The sequence below is a fragment of the Triticum urartu genome, chromosome 6A (genome assembly GCF_056163025.1).
Source record: "Triticum urartu cultivar PI428250 chromosome 6A, HENAU_Tu73, whole genome shotgun sequence".
Classification (NCBI taxonomy): domain Eukaryota; kingdom Viridiplantae; phylum Streptophyta; class Magnoliopsida; order Poales; family Poaceae; genus Triticum; species Triticum urartu.
In genome coordinates this window covers 51,876,486-51,883,491 of record NC_141878.1, presented here as the reverse complement: position 1 = coordinate 51,883,491, position 7,006 = coordinate 51,876,486, and the positions used below count along the sequence as shown (strand labels likewise).

Below are 7,006 nucleotides of genomic sequence, written 5' to 3'. Positions count from 1 at the left end.
TTTTAAAACACCACTCATGTAATTAATTAAAATGTTATTACAATCATTCATTACATCAATGCGGCATACATGGCGAGACATATTAGCTAAAGCACCATCAGACTTGTTATCAGACTTAAATTTCACAATCTCATGCGCCAACCCATTTGTCGGACGATTAATCTTCAACAAGTTAAAACTATGGAGGAGATTAGAGGTGCTCAAAGCTTCTTTCTTAAGATCAACTTGAGGGGACCTATCCAGGATATCATTTTCAACGAAAGATCAGTTTCCAAAATAATAGCCTTATGAAGAGTGGTACCTATGTACTGAGGCGGATTTAGGCCCCAGGCAGCCCGGGCGGCTGCCTGGGGTGTGAGGGCGTTTCCCTTCGTTGACTGTAGCCACAATGCAGTACTGTAGCTACAGTGCTTCAAAGCTTGCCTGGGGCCTGCCGTTTTTCTGGGTCCGCCACTACCTATGTAGAGACCTGCGATGCAAGCATGAAACCTCGCTTCTTCCACAATGAAGCACCAACCAATACAATCCCAAAAAGAAATGATGACTTTACCAAAATAGTTTTTGGCAACAACTCCCATGCTTGCAGATGTAATGCTCTCCACGAAACTAGTATCCACGTTCATCTTGATGCAATCAGAAGGAGTAGGATGTCGCAGCCCACATATACTCAAACACAAACACATAGGACTAACCTCACCGCCACTTCCTTAACTTTGTTATTAGAATCCAAATCCGGGGAGGTATGGCAGGACAAAAAGGAAGACCATTAATTCTCAATAAAATTAGTATAGGCGGTGGCATAATCTTCTCTTTTACCAAAAATCAAATCATTCCTAAGGTCTCCCGAATAAATAAAACCCTCTTATGACATTAGATTCCACAAATCCCTCATCTCCAAACTGCGGGCACGAGCCTTAGAGAAAGACACAAGAGCACGGAAAATTCTGTCATCTTCCACACCACAAATGTAGCACATCCCTGAGGTGAATTGATGGTGCGTTACTCTGTTGACCTGGACTGGATGTTCATTGTTGCCCGTCGGGCAAAATTTCTAATATTTTGGAGAATAGTGGATTTTCAAATAATATTCGACAACCTCCTATCACCATTCGCATCACCACTAGATTGCCCTAAGTTCTCCTTTCGAACCTTGAGATTCAACACAAGATTGTATGCATTTTTAACAGAAAACGTACTATTCTTCTCATAATGCTATGACAAAATCGCCTTTCCCCGACTATTAGATACATAAAAATCAAACCTGTCAAAACATAGAAAGCATAAAACGCCTTAGAGAAAAGTTAGGAAAAATGGCAAAAATAATGCTAGAAAGGAAAATACTTACAAGCATGATTTTCTCTTAGCGATTGGACCATGTTACGCGGTCATTCACCAAAAGTTGGAGCATCTTGTATAGTATCCATAGTTTAAAATGTACCAGTCATTGAATTAGTGAGTTTGCTAGTTTAGATTTTCACAGGTTGGGCCATCGGTTCACCAGTTCATTGTATGGTATTTTAAGCCATAAATATTATGTTTTTCTTATACTAGCATAATACTAAAAAGTGTCAAATATACTAAGTTTCTACCATGTGACAATAACTTTGGTTTGGCAAGTTGGTTCCCGGGTTCAACTCATGGCTTCGACCTCCTTCCTATAGTGACCAAGTTTGATTTGTGCATTGACAATTTGTTTTAATATTGCGTTCGGTTTAACCAATTCTCTCTGGTCCAGTGGTGGACTGGTCCATATAGATTAAAAACCATGAGAGATGTCAGTATTGATCTCTAAAACTATGGTGGAATCACACTAGAAGCTTAAGCACACTTTGTGCTCAGACTTATAGTGTGAGTGATCTTGCGAAGCCATTTTTATGTCATTACATATGGTTCAATTGGTTCACCATAGATTCATGATAGTATATTGTAACAAATGCTAACATGCCAACAACAATGCAACATCTTTTATGTGATTATAAAATGTCAAAGGTAACAATAGACATAAACTAAAGGAATATGGCATGTTTACACATAGCATATGCATTTCTAGCCAACATTTAAAACGCCACAAAGAATGATCTCTTCTCCTTGAATAGATCCCCGTAGTGATCACTTTCCCAACCCCTAATTTGATTTACGTAAAGTCTATTACCGTCGGGTTCCAAAATCCAACCATACATCAAATTCCCAATCTTTTTTCCAATCAAGCAAGAGGGAAAGTAGAAATGTAGTTAAACACGCTCACTGGATGACACACAGAGACCAACCAGTGGGGCCAAAGCTCAGATCAACCAGAGTTTCTATTTCTAGTGATCATCAGATGACACATGGGGACTGCTAGAGGGGCCAAAGCCTGGAGCAACCAAAGCTTACTATTTCGAGCAAGCATGGTTTCCCTAACCAATCGGTGCGTACTTGTCAATTCTCAGACCTAACCATATATCAGATCCCAATATTTTTCCAATCTAGCTAAAGGAGATGTAGAAGATGTAGTTAACTGATGTTCTCTGAATTGTGCATGAAGACCACCGACGGTGCCAAAGCCTATAGCAGCCAGAGCTTGCTATTTTATAGCGAGGAAATGATACATTTCAAAAAAAAAACATGATGACACGAGCTCTAAGGTTCGTCTAATCTGTGCAGATTTGATATTCTACATTTTTTTATAATGAGTATAAAATAACGTTGAGAGGTGCTTAGCTCGATGCTAGTAGACACATGTGCGCTTCTCCAATATTCTTGGTCATGGGAATGAAAACAATAGGGCATTGTAGCAATAATGCTAAGCGTACAAAGAATATCACGCAATTTCACGCTAACCAGGATTTTTTTTTCTAACTAACCTCCCCCTCTGATTTTCACGGGGTTGGGCCCCTCCTCCCCCTTAGGCCATGTTTGGTTCAACTTTTATTGACGGATTCCGCTGCCGCGCAGCAGAATCTGAACCAAAAGGCGAATTCAACAGAATCCGAATCCAGAAATCCGCTGCCAAAATCTGAACCAAAAGCGGAAATAGCTCAGGACGTGCTTTCCAAAATCTGATTCCGCTGTGGGCCAAAATCTAAAAAAGTTGTATCAGCTGGTTTGTCAAATGACATCATCGTTTTCACATCAGATTTTGCACAGCTATTTTTTCATAACAGATTTTTCACAGCTGCTTTTAGAAATCCACATCCGAACCAAACAGGGCCTTAATCTCCAATCAAAACTCATTAGTTTGTAAATCCGGTGTAACTCTATGTATCAGCTTGGTTTTTTGTGGGCTTTGCTGTGGCTTTCTCTGATCTAGTTATTGTTGTGGGCCTTTTTCTCCCTACAAGAGAAGTTCTGGGCTTTCCATACGCAGCGTGGCATTTCCCCTCTCCGCTCCACTCCAACAGATCCCCGCACGAGCTGTGAGGAGGGCGATATGACGCCCAGGCCCAGCCTTCGCCGCCGCCCCAGCTCGCCGGCGTCGGCGCCGCCGCTGGACGACGACGACCTCCTCTCCGAGATCCTCCTCCGTCTCCCTCCGCAGCCGTCCTCCCTCCCACGCGCCTCCGTCGTTTGCAAGCGCTGGCGCGGCCTCGTCTCCGACCCCGGCTTCCTCAGCCGCTTCCGGATCCACCACCGCCGCCACCCTCCCCTCCTCGGCTGCTTCGTCAAAAATTCCGATGAGCTCTACTTCGAGCCTACCCTGGAGCTCCCCAACCGTGTCCCGCGCGGCCGCTTCTCCCTGCAGAATCTCCCCAGCGACAGCTTCCTGCTCCTCGGATGCCGCCATGGCCTCGTGCTAATCTTCGAGTGGAGGAAGTTCCAGATCCTGGTGTGGGACCCCGCCAACGGCGCCCAGCAAAGCATTGCCTCCCCCCGGGGGTTTCACATGGTGGAGACCCTGATCCACCTCCAGGGGGCAGTGCTTCGTGCTGCCGCAGACGACCAGCACTTCCAGGTGTGTTTGGCAGGCTTGGAGAGAGGCTCCCAACGAAATTATGCGCGAGTGATAGCCTGCGCTTACTCGTCCGAGACCGGCAGCTGGGGTAATCTCGTCTCAACAGCATTTCCATCCGTGCCTTATCTGCATGTAGATCCCACCATCGTTTTCATGGCCAAGCCCGGTGTGCTGGTTGGGGATTTCCTTTACTGAGCGCTTACTGGGAATTTTGTTCGAATTATCGAGTTTGATCTGAAGAGGCAGAGCCTAGCTGTGATAGGGATCCCGGTGGATATGGATTCTTGGAGAGATCACGAGTACTCAGTTATGCGGGCTGATGATGGTGGGCTTGGTTTCCTCTTTCTGTCAGACTTCAGTGCCCAATTATGGAAGAGGAAGACCGATTGTGATGGTGCTGCTCCATGGGTGCTGGGAAGAACTATTGAACTGGGCAAGCTACTTTCCCTAAATTTACATAGTGAGAGGGCGCCCCTGAGGATTCTAGGATATGCTGAGGAAAATAATGTGGTGTTCTTGTCGACAGTTCACGGTGTCTTCATGATCCAGCTTGACCCATTGCAGTCAAATAATGTGGTGTTCTTGTCGACAGTTCTCGGTGTCTCTCCTCTATTATCCATTCGAGAGTATCTATACTGCAGGTAATAGCATTTACATTGGATATAACAAAACCAGGTTATTTTTCAGTAACTAGTTGATGGAACGCGGTTATGAGATGTTATGCTTTGCCAGTCTTAGTAACTGAGAACACGAAATCATGGAACAGTAGAATCAAGTTGCTAAAGAAGCATAGCACCTCCTTTTTTTTGGTTAAACTAACAGTCTCAACAATGTTGTACTATCAACTATTTGCTTTTGCTGCTTGATGAACACTCCCAACATATAGCGATATTGCTCTGTGATCTGTTCTGATGCTTGTCTGGTGGCATTGTGTGCGATGGTTATGACTTGAGAAAACATATGTTAATGGTAGCTTAGCTGGCTTCCTATATGGCTGTTGTCATGTTATGCTTCTTTAGCAACTTGATTCTACTGGTCCATGATTTTGAGCTTCCTTAACTGAAGCCGAAGGTTGTGCCTCTTACCAAAAACAAATAAATTAAAGTGATGTTGTTTGCTATATTCTCATACTAGTATTATTGTGGAATTATATGGCTTGAGCCAAGGTGTAGCATATTTTTTATCTGTTTATTTATTCTGTGGATATTTATAGAATAAAACAATGAAAAGAGACAATACCAATATTTTTTATCAAGAGTGTTCATTTTTCGTATAACTGAATTTGTTGCCTGCCTATGGGCATAATTAATAAAAAGTATAACAATGGTAATATTAGTTCTTAGCTGCAGTGCAGTTGTTTCCCGAGATGAGATACATAAGGGTTTGAAATCACTGTTAGCAGCAAGAGCACAGGTAACTCTGATTTGGGACTCAGTTCTGGGCTGCAACGGATGCTGCTGGCTAGGTTTCACCCCTTATTTGTAGCTGAAAGCAACCAGTACAGAACCACCTCAGTGGCTTTCTTACAACCTAAGACTCCTTGACTTGACCCACTGACTTGTAGCCTTAGACACAGACTTGACACACTAAGCTTACTACCTAAGGAAAAGACTTGACTCATTGACTGACTGCAGCAAGGATTACTCTAACGATCAGAGATAACTAAATGAACAAAAACCAGCTTCAACCAAATGAAACGTCAAGTAGATAGCTTAATTGGTTATCTTTCTTTCAATTCAATATTGTTATCTTTGTTGATCTTGCTAATATTCTTAAATTGACAATAACGGTTGTTTGATATCTCCAAAATACTTGTTCATATTTATATATTTGTCACTTTTAGAAGAGTCCTGCTGCAAGTGCCAAGTTCAATTGTGCTAGAGAAAACTAGTAATTGAGTTTATTTCATCATTTCAGGCTAAATTTATTTAAAAATAATCTAAATATGAATAGTTGTGATCACATTTATTGCTGGCATTTATTGGTATAAGTATATTTTATTTTATACAATATGGCATGGAACAAGCTTAAGAATATTTTTTTGTGTAACTTCTCCCTTCCGGCCAGCTAATAGTCTGAATGTACATGTTCTCCATTTTTATGACACTTGAATACATACTGTTTTTTGAGTATTATGTTTATTTGGTAGTAGATGGGGCTTTGTTTATTTACTCCTATTGTTGTATTAAACCAGTTTTGTTTTTCTCAAATTTCATCAACCATTTTATCTAAATATCTCATTGATGCCCTCGTGTCTATTTGTTTCTCATTGGAATGTCATCTATTCCTGGACATATGCTTGTAGGCATGGGCATTGCTGGTGGTCATAATGGGGCTAAACTTTTGCACAATGCATAAGATGATTGGTCAGATTAATATGCTATCATGATGTACTGGATTGAGCAGGTAAGCCTGTCTTTAAGTAGTAGCAGAACGAAATAGTTTCTTTTTCTTTGCTTTATGGATAGTTCTCTATTTTACTTTTACTTGTTGCTGCATTGCATTCAATATTTTTGTGGCTATGGATCTATCAAGTCCGGTTGCTATTTGTATATTGTCCCCTCTATGCAAGTAATCGTTAACCAATAGTACTTGATCATTTGGCTTCAGATTCACTTAATTAATGCAGGCTTATACAATTGCCATTTCACACCTACAAACATGGCCGGCCACTTGGGCAAGCACATATCCTATTTGAGCAACACAAGATATACATGTTTATATCTACATCATATGAGCATTCAAACTTGATGGCCAATGCATTTCAATGGTTCAAAATATAAAAAAACATTTCAAAATGTCTTATAGGACTCATATTGACATGGAGATTTGGCAGGTGTCACCTCGAGGTCGGAGGGGGTCGTTGACGAGGAGGACGACGGTGATGATGGAGGGGCTCCTTAATTTATGCAAAAACAAAAACCCTATAAGCATAGTGCTCTCCAATTTGAGCATTCAAAGTAGGAGTAGTTTTCTAATTTGAGCATTCAATAAGCAAAACCAAATCGTAAAATAAAATAGTATTCAAATTAGCATGCATTCAATAAGCAATACTAAATCATCTCTTTCGTCTGT

At 41.5% G+C, this 7,006-nt stretch overlaps 1 pseudogene; it reads left to right on the top strand.

Annotated features, from left to right (window-relative positions):
* Nucleotides 1-3,367: 3,367 nt before the first annotated feature.
* Nucleotides 3,368-6,199, top strand: LOC125516512 (uncharacterized; annotated as a pseudogene).
* The last annotated feature ends 807 nt before the right edge of the window (nt 6,200-7,006 follow it).